Source organism: Antechinus flavipes, chromosome 6 (genome assembly GCF_016432865.1).
Source record: "Antechinus flavipes isolate AdamAnt ecotype Samford, QLD, Australia chromosome 6, AdamAnt_v2, whole genome shotgun sequence".
NCBI lineage: Eukaryota > Metazoa > Chordata > Mammalia > Dasyuromorphia > Dasyuridae > Antechinus > Antechinus flavipes.
Window position 1 is genome coordinate 32,321,380 of NC_067403.1, and position 13,195 is coordinate 32,334,574.

Sequence of the window (13,195 nt, forward strand, 5' to 3'; positions counted from 1 at the left end):
ATTTGTGATCCTGTGAACATTAATGCTGGAAGCATGTGCTTCAAATGTAGAGAGAAGACAGGACGATCTCAATGATGGACAGAAAATTGACTCTGTAGCAATAATAAGGTAGTTTTCCTTCCAGGGTAATACTTTAATTATGAAGGAGAGAAATAGAGACAGAGTCAGACAGACAGACAGAGACAGAGAGAATGCACTGGACAGCTGAACACTTGGAGGCATTTATTAATTCCTAGAAGGATGTATATCCCTCATATATATGGATATGTGCATGCTTTTCACAAAGTGAAATAGAGGCTGTTCTATAAAAGCAAGCTGAAAAAAGCTGGGCTCTTTTGGTCACATCTGTAGAAAACTGAGCACAAAATGCAAAACCATCTTCATAGAATATCTCCCCAGACATATACAGAAGGTGCAAGGAACCAGGCTAACAGCCTCAGAAACTCCGGACCAACACAGGAACCAAGAGGGGGGGCTTTTTGAGAAAACCCATTTGCTGCAATCGAATGTGTATAAACCGAGAGTTTAAGGGCATAAGTTCCTTATGATAGTGACAAGTGTAACACAGAACAATGAATGTAAGCAGGATTTATCGGGGTGATGCTAGATGGAGTTGCTGGTAATACCAGGATTTATATTTACCAATAAATTAGAGTTGTTTTTCACTGGTATAAACACCCTTTTTGACTTCAATACCATCATTTCTAGTGAAAAGTCATTCTTTTTCCCCTCTACTTCTGAAGGAGAACATAGACAAATTGCACGACCTAAAATCATCCCTGCAGCAAAAATTTGAGTCGTTGATTTTCCCTTTCTTTCCTTTTCCCTCTCCCTCATCCCAATTTTAAACTATAAAAAGCCTTAGGATGTGTTCATATCTAAAAGGAATGACATATTTACCACAGGGTTGTTTCCTATCAGGACATTTATCAACTACACTCACATAGGTTTCTGGACATACAAATTGGCGATCACAAATGCTGCTAAGGGAAAAAAGCTAAAATTGAAGGCAACAATCTACATGGCAGCAGAAGCCAAGGAGCACAAATTCTCAGAAGCCTCATTTCCCCTGTTTTCACTTGACTCTGCAGTTTATGCATCATTCAGAGATTTTACTGCTCTGAAAACCTGAGTTGGTAGTAAACCTTTTTCAGGATGTTAAGTGTCCCTCCACAGTGCACCAGGAGGGACAATCAAGTCCCCTTCTGCAACTGGTTTGGCCCTGGGTGTTCTTTTATGACATTGCTTTATAGCTGTTTGGAGAAAATCCAATCTTCATTTGAAGAGTTTTCTTTTTCTGTTTCTGCTGTATTGTCATTGACTTTATAATCTTTTAATTCAGATTAGAAGTTGGAATATTTATCTTCTGTAAACTTTATGAACCAAATAGAAGATTCAGAATTAGAAATTTTCACCATAATAAAGTTTATTTTTTCTTTTATTTCTTCTGCTTCAAGGAAAATCAGTGGAAGCATTTTTTCTATTCTTAATAGGACTGTGATATGTACTTTTGGGAAACATAAATACTTGCATTCATTTTACTCAAATCCTATGGGCCTTAAAAACACACAGTAGAAGGGAAATACACACACACACACACGTATACATGTAGCATTGTGGAAAGTGTTCTGAACCCAAAAGAATCATGAATCTTTGATCACTTTAGTCTGTATTCAACTCCTATTATCTTTTCCTCTGAAATTTACAATTTATATTTCAACTTCTTTTCTGTCATAAAAATGATTTGGAAATGTCACTCCTAATCTGTGTGAAATATAATGGAAACCATAAATACTTACAGTAATATATACCCACTATTTAAGAGGAGATCTCAGAGTTCTTGGCAGAACAAAAAAACACAAAAATGGTTTAGGTGGATGCATTATATACTTGGATTTCTGTTAGTGAAGTAGAATAATGACAAATATACAGGAATCATAAATATGGAGGTGGTCAGAATCCCAGAAATCTTGTAATTTAACCCAGTTATTTGGCAAATGATTAAACTGGGATCCAAATAAATTTAATAATTTGCCTATGGTCACACAGACATTAAGTAGAAAAGTAGACTGTGTAGAGACTAGACATGTAACAAAAGGAAGATAGGACAAAAGTGTTAAGACAGAGAGACAGAGACAGAGACAGAGGGAATGTTTGTGTTTGAGAGAGAAGAGGTAGACAAAAACAGAGACAGATTATCCATCCTACTACACTCCTATCTTTTTTTTCCATCTGGAATCCATCCTTGGGCATCTTTACTCCACCATAGGGTTATGATAAGAACTGAGAACTAAAATGAATTTTGGATTAAAAATTGGATAAAAAATGAATCTGCTTTCTTGGGGAAAGCATTGGAGTAGAAGAGTCAATAATTTAGCAATCACAAGAAAGTTGTAGGAAGAAAAAAAGTAGGTCAATTCAGAGAAAAGTTCCAAAGGGAAAGCTCTAGGAAGTTTAGAGAAAATCTGGTCTTAGCCTTTCTCACCATCTGGGATAGCCAGGTTAAAAGAAAGTAGTTCTTACCCATCAGCTGAGAAAACTTGCTACTGAAAGTAAAGAAATCTTCAAGGTCACTGGCTAAGAAAGTTGACTGAGAACAGATGATCCTGATGATAGTGAGCTACAGACGAAAGCTGAGACACAATAGGCATTTGGAAGAATAAGATAATCATAATTTAGCTTTCCCTGAAGAGGAAAAGCTTATTTTCTGCAGTCTGCTGTCCAGTATGGGATGGAAATGGTTTGAAGAGCTGCTGGTTAAATTGTAGAGCTTATGGACTTTAAAAACCCTAAGAGATGATCAAAAGAGCATGAGGTGACCCTGAAGACCAATAATTAACTGGAGAGAACCCTAATGTCTCCTGAGGGAAAGCAGAAAAGCCCATCAGGTAGTAGTTGAGATGTTGTAACTCTCAGGGTGAGTATCCAGGAGAGAAAAATACAGTAATATTCAAACAACCTTGGCAGCTTATAAAACCAGAGGCTGAAGTTTCCCTCCTGCAGAGAACCCTCCATGCTTTCAGGCTATATGTTCTGTATTTGTATATACTTCAAGTACCATTCCTATGCAGGTCCACTCTTCCAAATGGAAATATAGACATTTGATACCACATTGGCTCACATTTTATGAGGGAGGGAGATATTCCGAAGGTTAATAGAAAGAAGTTTGATGTCATTAAAGTAATTCTAAAATAGAATAAAGGAAGTCCAACCAGCTTATCTATTATCTGTTGAATTCTGGATCCCAACACATTATTGATACTATTTATCCAAACTGCATTTACTGATGGATGAGTTTTACAGGTTGTCCATCTAACTGCAGATTGTAATCTGAACAAAAGGCTTTCTTCATCCATTTGATGCTTTCTTTTTGGATCATTAAGAACAAACAGTTTTAAGTGGTTTGGGATCCCCTCTAAAAGTTTTTTTTTTAATTCTGGTTTGGTGCAGTGAATATTATTTATATGCAAAAAGAGTTGTCTTCATCTCAGAAAACTCATCCTGAGTTTTCTTTATGAGAGTGAGTATTGCTTTTGTAACTCATAGTTTTATATCATGAATGATATTGGTTATATTGGTTATACTGCTACATTTTTCAAGGAATTTTGAAGAGTTTTGGTGAAAGCCTTTAAGGTTATTTTTTTGCTCTCCTGAGTCAAATACTATTTTTATAGTCAATAGCAACTATTTTTACAGTCAATAACAGAGTGGAACCATTTACTCTTTACTTCTTTCCATAAATCATGTGATGGTAAAAATGTGATTTGCTACAGAATAAATCTTAAGAAATAGGACTATTATATATTAATACATGCACTGAGGTTGCCTTTCATATGTGTATATTTTTTTGAGAATTTTATATAGATGTGAAAATAAATATATAGGTCAGTAGTTGTTACTTTTGTGACTGCATGTTTTGGGTATTAAGATCCAAGGATTTATTGATAAAAAAATCCCAAGATCTCCAATTTAAATATAAATACATATACATATATTATATATCTTGATTCCTATTTACTTCACTGCAAAGGTAAAGATATGAATATTAATATATTTGGAAATCAGTATTTGGTAGTGGAAACAGCACTGAACTCAGTCATAAAACAGGATCTTGTTCTGACACTATCACTTTCTGGCTTTGGGCAAAACAAAACATTTTTTCAATCTTTAGTTTTATCTGTAAAATGAACATAAATATATTTTACTTCCTATTCCATAAGATTGTTGAAAGTAATGAATAAATAATGCTTGCAACATACTATGTAAATATAAATATTATATGCCTTCATGTTTTTATTAACTCTTGGCTATTTTATTGAATAAACACCATCACGATATTAAAATATTCTCAGGGATTTATGTCTCGGATTTTGTTGTTTTGTTTCTCCTCTGTCTCAATCCTTTGATGAGAGCAGCCTTAAAAATTTTTTTAAAATCAAAGTTTCTGAGTATTTTGTACTCAACAGGTGATGATGCTTAAAAATCACAGTTTCTAGTAAACAGCCAGAGAAAAATGTCAGCTCTTCATTCTGGAAACATACCATACAGACCTGATAAGCAACGGGGCAAGGAGAGACTCTAACAGATGTTAATGGAGGAAAGAGTCAAAGTCTGTGGTGAATGGCATCACAGGAAATGCTTTTCACACCAGGTAAAAGAGATAAGGACTAAAGTTTATGGGAGGCTGCATCTTCCAGGGAATGAATCATGTACTTCTGGACTTAAAGCGGAAAAGCATCAGTGAGAGTGTTGATTCTATAATAAATGATGGTTAGCATTTATTATTTCCTGTTTATCCAATTTGAAATTCAAGCAAAGTTGCACATTTTCTGTTTGAAGATGATCTAAGAATATTATGTAAATAAGGCAGCATATAGGCATTTATTCAGCTTACCCACAGAATCTTTAATCCATTAAGCAAGCCTTCTGATAATTTTGTCCCTGAATATATTATTTTTATTAATGGCACTTCAGTTGCTAACTGAACTAAATGTTCATTGAGTAGTTTTTGTAACCCATGGCCTAACTTGAGCCAGTTCCATTCACCATTCATTGTTTTAATTCACTATTGCTAGAATCTCCTTTCCATTGATGCTGCTTTTTTAGTTGTCATTTTATGGGAAGTATCATATTTCTTTCAGAATGATCCACATTGACCAAAATGTAAATCTGACATAGTTACTACTACTACTGTTACTTCTTCTTCTTCTTCTTCTTCTTCTTCTTCTTCTTCTTCTTCTTCTTCTCTTCTTCTTCTTCTTCTTTTTCTTCTTCTTTTCATTATTATTATTATCACCCAAAACCTACACCCAACCATTTCAAAAAGGCCTTAGTAAATATTTTTGAAGAGTTCTGAAACTTTATAATTCATTTTCTTAAATTGAGTGTCCCCAGACTTTATCCCTAGCCAAATTAGGGCACACTAATTCTATTCACCTATTTCCCACTTCACAGTATGAACAGTGTGACCCCTACACAGTCAGCACCTGCTTCTTAATCTTCTTTTGTAGTGAGAAAAAATATAATTATCCCTTTCCATTTATCTTTCCATTTGTCTTTTCCCCATTGACTATCAGCAGACTATGCAAATTACCCTAAGGGTTAGAGTCACTTGAAAATTAATTACACTGAGAAGCCTGGGGGGGCAGAGGCTGGGCACTGCTCACCACACTCTTAGAACAACAAATGCTCATTTCCCTATTACATCAGATTTAACTATTAAGGTCAAAATGCATAAATGGTATAGTTCCTTCCTATTATTGGAAAATGAAGGAGTGACTTTACTCCTAGTCACTTTTCTCAGGCTCAGTTTCCTGTTCTATAAAAAAGAAGAGGTTAAAATATATAACCTCCATGGTGACAGGATCTCCATAAGAAGAAAAAAAGCAGCCTGAAAAGAGAGAAGATGTAATGGATAATGATCAAGCCAAAAAAAAAAATGAACAGGAGCTGATAGGTAGTTGAAGAATCAAGAAATCCAAAGAGAAGAAAACTTGAAGGAAAAGAAGGACCAATGTAACAGAAAGATGAGAGAGAATAAAGAGTTGGCCAATGATCTCGGATCTGGCCATCACAGGATACTGATGGGAAAAGACTAGTTTCAGATTAATAATGAGATAAAAAACTATATTTAAAAGGAGCAAAAAAGACAATAATGTAGATGGCTTGTCCTAGGAATTTGCCTATGAAAGAGAGAAGAGCTGTACACCAATGGAGGCAGCTAACACTGGGCTCAGAGTCAGGAACTCCTTGAGTTTGAATCCAGTCATATATAACTCCACATACACACTAGCTGTGTGACCATGGGCAAGTCACTTATCTCTGTTTGCTATGGTTTCTTCAGCTGCGAGATGAGAATAATAACAGACTACCAGGTAGTTCTTGTTTTGTGAAAATAAAATGAGATGGAATTTATAAAATCTCTGTCATCCTTTGACACAGAGGAGAATTATATGAATGTATATTCCCTTCACTCCATTACCCTTACAGTAGCTTATGTTATATAGAAGGATTGTCTAAGTGTTCTTTTTGTATGATAGACATACCATAAAAGTCCATTTATTCATCAGTTCTGAGCTATTTAGATTTGCTCTATTTCTCTAGACTAAAGAAGAAAAAACCCCTTTCTTCCCCTTATAGCATTGGAATATAGAAAAGTTAAACATAACCATAATATCGGGTAGAAATGTGACAGACATAAAAGGAACATCTCTTGTGTAATTAAACAAAAAAGGGACTATGCTGCTGTTTATCTAACTCTATACTACCACTCCAACAATACTCTCCTCTTTTCAGATTGATATTAATTCAGTTGCAGTATTGTTCGTGATCCTTCCAAAACATCTCATATCCATGTCTTCACATGGGAAGTAATCTCATTGCCTTTCACATTGACTATTAAAATAGTTTACTAATTGTTCTTTCTCTGATTCATCCTCTTCACATCTGTTGAAATTCCTAAAGCAGAAGTCTTACAGGTGATAATGAAACCCCCATGTTCAAAAATCAACTTGTGCTTTCCTATAACCTTTGGGATAAAAGAAAAAATTCAGATTTGGCAGTAAGGAGCTATTTGTCCCTAGCCAGTCTTTCTTTGGTCATTTGACATTGTTCCTCCATTCAATAATTTATGGCTCCAGAAAAACTTGTCTTTTTTTCTATTTCTTTTATATATTTCTCTCTCTCTCTGAAAGACTACTCCCTCCACATCTCTGTCTCTTGGAATCCCTATGTCCCTTCAAAGCTCAACTACATATTTCTTCAGACAGGAGGCTTATCCCCATCTCGATCCTTTCTTCCCCATCCCAGTAGTCTTTCCCTCACTTAAAATAAATGTGTGTATACCTTTTCCATATTTTTTGTATTTTCTTGTACATATACATCACATTCCCCTGCAGGAGACAGTAAGTACCATAAGGAAAAACAACATTTCATCACTGCTTTTGTGCACTCTCACATAGCACAGTTACTGGCACCCTTCAGATACTCAATAATTGATGATTGAATTGAAGGTAATGAAATGAGTATCGATAGGGACCACGGATGGCCTGTGCTGGGGGCAGCTGCAATAGAGACAAACAGCATTTGTATTCCTCAGTGAGGAGGAGGAGGAGTGCTCAGTATTTTGTAAGGATGTTTTAGCAAAGGCAGTGATATAAATTGGGGCTGGAGGAACAGGGATTCTAAAATTGCAGATAATATGAGAGTAGAGCTGAGTCTCACTTTACCCAGTCATGTATAAAAAATCTCACACAGGTGGTATCAGGAGATAACAATTTGAGAATTTTCAGATTATTTCCAAAGTAGGAACAGGGAAAGGTGCTGTTGGTGAACTGTGTGAGAGTTAATCACGATATACCTGCAAAGTTGCAAATGGTTTTATCTGTCTCTTACAAATGGCAAAGCCAGAGACTCAGGGAAGTGTTTGGAGGTCAAGTGCACAACATTGGCAGAAGGGCATAGGATCACCTAGTGACATGATTTCTGCTGTAGGGATTTATTCACACAGTTATCAGGATTTCTACCTTTTTGCTGAATTCTGGGGAACATTCCCCCAGAGATTAATGTAGCAATGTACTTCTAATTAAAATCGTAAATGACAGGGTGTCTCTATATCTTAGAGATAGAGAAAAGTAATTTTTATTGAAAATAGGTACATGGAAAGTGACTTTTGCCAATCACAAAATAAGTGTAAAAATGAGTGGTTTTATGTTTTTGTTGGCTAAGAAATTGTGAAACTCTAGAGGAAACCATCTCCTATCCATGTTGGAATTGCCTTTGTTATTTCAGCATTTAGCACACAGTAGAAGTCTTAAAAATATTGATTTTCTTTAATTATCAGGTATCCATGGAGACATTTTATACTTAACTGTGTAATACATATTATTAATTATATAAACTATATACAATTATATATACAATACATTATAAATATATATAATTATATATTATGCATTATATATATATATATATATATATATATATATATATATATATATATATATTATATATATATAATTAATACTATGTTCATGTATGTGTGCTGTATTTCTCCTACCAGATTAAAGAGACTGTGGTGCAAAGTAGAAAGTACTTCAGCCTTTGAGTCAGAGCACTTCAACTTGAAAAAAAAAGTTATAGTATTTATAGACTATGTTTGGATAAACCATATTGGACAATTTATTTATTTGTGATGAACCTCAGTTAACTCATATGTGAACTGGGAATAATACTCATATAGCCTACAATGCAGCCTGGAGATGCTGTGACAGATGTGATTTTCGGACAATAAGTACCTATTCAAATGTAAACTAATGTTGTACCCTTGTTCATTTGACAAGCGTTTATCAAGAATTTACAATGTAGCCAGCAAAATGCCAAGCTTTCAAAGGTAAAACCAAATATTCTTGCTTTCTAAGACCTTGCCTTCTATTATTATTTTGAATTCTCTCTATTGACATTTACTATTTCCTATGTATTTCTTACATAACTCATCAAGTATAGCAATATTCTAGCACTTCTTCCATAAAAATGTATATATATATAAATATGTATATTTATATAGAGAAAAACCACCAAAGTCAGAAAGTTCATTGTCTCAGACTCAGTTTGACATGTCCCCATTGCCCTTGTCTTATCCCCTTGACTATAGCTCCCACCATATTATTTTGAGGATCTTTACCTTGAAGAAACCCCTTGTAAAGCTCCCTAGAGTTGTAGTGCTTAGAATAATAATAAACACAACATAATTTTTGTACTAATATTCTCTGCATCTAAACTTTAAAATAATTTACTTAACCAGACTACAGGTTAAAGGTATTTAGTAGGTCAGATGAGTAAAGATAGAATTTTAATTTATAGATAAACTAAAACAACAGGACTTCAGTGTCTTGTTAAGATCACAGAGGAGTTGTAGGCAAAAGCAAGACTTTTATACAAATCATCTGTCCTTTAATCCAAGTTCTGTTTTCCAGTCTACTACCCCATACTCTATATTTTGAAGGATTGGAAAGCACTACTTAGAGAATCCTGGTAGAATAATATGGAGAAAACTCACTTAACCTGAAGTATATGTTAAAATCTTTTTTCCCTTCTATTTTAGACATAATGGTTAGAGGCCAAAAATAGGGCTGAAGCTTAACCTGAATAGACACATGACATTTCTGTCTTTGAAATGGAGTTTGAATGGAAATTTTGATCAATTAATGAAATAAGCATTTATTAAGTGTCTACTAAAGAAAAAATAGTCACTATCTGCAATGAATTAAAAATATAATTAAAAACAACATTAAAAAAATATATATATACAAAGCAAAAAATATACAGGACAAATAGAAATAATTAAATGTACAGCATTTTAACATTCATTTAAAAATACAAATTCCAAATTCTCTCTGGCCTCTCCCCTCTTTGATAAAGCAAGCAAATTGATATGTACAAGTGAGTCTTGCAAAATATATTTCTGTTAGTAAAGTTTCAAAAGAGAACACAAAAAACTCCAAAAAGCAAGAAAAATAGCTTTTAAAAGTATACCAAGAGAAGACTGTATACAGTAATAGCAATGTTGTTATAAGGAAGACCTTGTATAAATAATTTTGACTATTATGAATAGTCAAATTAACTATAAAGAACATATGGAAAAAATACTATCTGCATCCAAAGAAAGAACTTGTACATAGAAGTATGTATAGAATAATATTATACACACATTTTATATATATATATACATATATATATATGTATATATGTATATATATATATAATGTGTGAGTGTGTGTGTGTGTGTGTGTGTATGTGTGTGTGTGTGTGTAAAATGGTAATCATTTCTAGAGCAGGAGAGGGAAGAAGAAAAAAGAGGAGAAAAATTACATGATCATTTTGTTGTATATTTGAAAGGAAAAGCAAGTTGTGCATAGTAGATTTGCAGTTTTATGTATAATTATCTTTTTATTGCACTATATTATGGATATGCTTATTTCATTCTATAAATTAAAAATCAAATAATTTTTAAAAGTATATTTCAATCTGCACGCAGAGTTCATCAGTTGTCTTGGGAATGGATAGCATTTTTCATCATGCATTCTTTGGAATTGTCTAGATCAAAGTAATTAAGTCTTTCATAGTTGATCATCCTTATAATATTGCTTTTACTTTCTATAGTGTTCTCCAGGTTCTGCTCACTTCACTTTGGCTGAGTTTATGTAAGTCTTAATAAGTTTTTCTGAAACCATCCTGTTCATCATTTCTTATTCAATAATACTCTATCATATTCTTAAATCACAACTTGTTGAGCCTTTCAACAGTTGAATTCCAAGGAATTTCCAGTTCTTTGCACCAAAAAAAGGACTAATTTGTGTGTATGTGTGTGTGTATGTGACATCCACTTTTATAAATAGATCATTTTCCCTTTTCTTTGATCTCTTTGGCATACAAACGTAGTGGTGTTATTGCTGATTCAAAGGATACATAAGTTTTATAACCCTTTGGTCATAGACATAGTTCCAAACTGTCCTTGAGAAGAGCTGGACCATCCCTATTAAAAATACTAAAAAGCTGAATCAATGAAAAATATATAAAGGAAGGTGACCTAGCAATCCTAGATTTCAAATTTCATTACAAAGCACTAATCACTGAAATAAGATGGTACTGGCTAAGTAATAAAGCAGTAGATTGTACACAATACACAGTAGAAAATGCCCATAATAATCTTGTATTTGATAAACTGAGAGAGCCGCAATTTGGGGGTATGAAATCATCAATTGAATAAAATTGCTGGGAAAACTAGAAAACAGGAATATTTTTTCTGTATCTATTGGTGTTAGCTATTAATTGTACGATTTTTATTGGTCTTTGATATTGTCAATTATGCTTACAATTTTCATATTAAATTGTCCCTGAATTCTTGTCATAAATTCATTGGGTCATAGTGTCTGATCTTTGTGATTTGTTATTGTAATCTGCTTGCTGCCATTTTATTTGTGGAACGATGTTCATTAGTGAAATTGGTCCATAGTTTTCTTTCTCTGCTTTTGCTCTCCCTGGTTTAGGTGTTGAGGCCAAATTGTATCATAGAAGAAATTAGGTCTTCTTCAGAGAAAGATGGGAGAGGAAAGAGAATGCATGTGTGTATTCTGCTTCCCTTTAAGCCACACAATGACATTGCTATGCTACATATGGGATAGTGGTGGTGCTCCTCATGATTTGGATAATTTGGTATAAAATGAATTCAGCAGATCCAATGAAAATAATTCATACTGTAACTACAATAATGCATACAAAATCAAAACAAAGTTAAATGTTCTGTGATTGAAATGACTAATCTTGGCTTCTGTAACATGAGTGGGGAAACTTACTTCCCTCCTTTCCTTGGAAAAATTGTAGGTCATAGAAATTGTAGTAATATGCTTTTAGATATATTCATGATGTGAACTGATTTTGGTTAACTGCTTTTATTTTTGTTAAAAGAGTGCATTTTTGAGGAAATGGTATCAATATCCTGAAACAACTCATTGAATAGCAAAAAAGTATGAATAAAAGAGAAGAGAGAGGAAGAGAGACAGAGACAAAGAGAGACAGAGATAAAGAAAGGAAAGGGGAGAAGAGAGAGAGACAAAAACAGAGACAGAGAGAAAAAGGGGAGGGAGGGAAGGAGGGAGGGAGGGAGAGAGAGAGAGAGAGAGAGAGAGAGAGAGAGAGAGAGAGAGAGAGAGAGAGAGAGAGCCTCTTATCCTTGGAATTAGATCCTGGAAAATCACATTTTCCCAAAATTTCATAATTCCATTACTTGTAAAGTCACCCTTAATAATAATAATCAAATATTCTCACTACCTAGTAATTGAAAAGGGCCATTCCCTCATGGCATGTCTATGGGAAGCCCAGCCATATTTAAGGCATCCCAGTCCATTTTGTTGTAACGTGGCTTAACTGCAGGATCGGGTTATGAGAACAGTAATAGCCTCTGAAGATCTGGCTTTGCGAGCCCAAATCTGTAAAGCTTTGGGAAATGTCACTGGGACACTGCGGGAAACAATGAGCCAATGAATAATGAGAGGGAAGGCTCCTCAGATAGAGAAGCATGGATTCTAGCGGGATGAGAAAGTCCACCAAAGCTGCTCTCCTACACACAAGGTCTGATCATGACAGAGAGAAGGAACCTCGGGTTTTGAAGGCCGGGCTAGTCAAACAAAGTCTGATAAGACTCCTGAGCTGAAAAGATGTTAAGAATGAGTTTGCTGAAAGATTCTGGGTCCCCTTTCCAAAGACTGCTCCTGCTAAAGTCAAAGAGGGTCCTTCCCAGCTTAGGGTGATGATGGATTCCAGGGCCATTGGGATTCTGGAAAGGAATCTTCAAATTCATATTAGAAAGACAGAGTCTCTGATAGAGTGACCCCCATGCAGGGATGAAATTGGAGATCCATGGAGTGCTAAACCAGCCCTTCAGCAGCTTGGAGCATGAAACGGGAAAGCTTCGGGTCTCAGATAGAATAAGGAAACGACTGGAAGGGTCCTTGCATGTGCACACTTGCTTTCTGGTCGGACAGCCAACAGTGCTCTACCATTTTCTGTGTTAGGAAATACTATTTAAATTATTCTGTTGCACCGAAGTAGAACTTGCATGAGATGAATCACCTCTGGTAGACAAGCCTTCAGGGAATGATGCTCCTTTAAACAAATGTGCTATGTTCAGCGTAGGCAA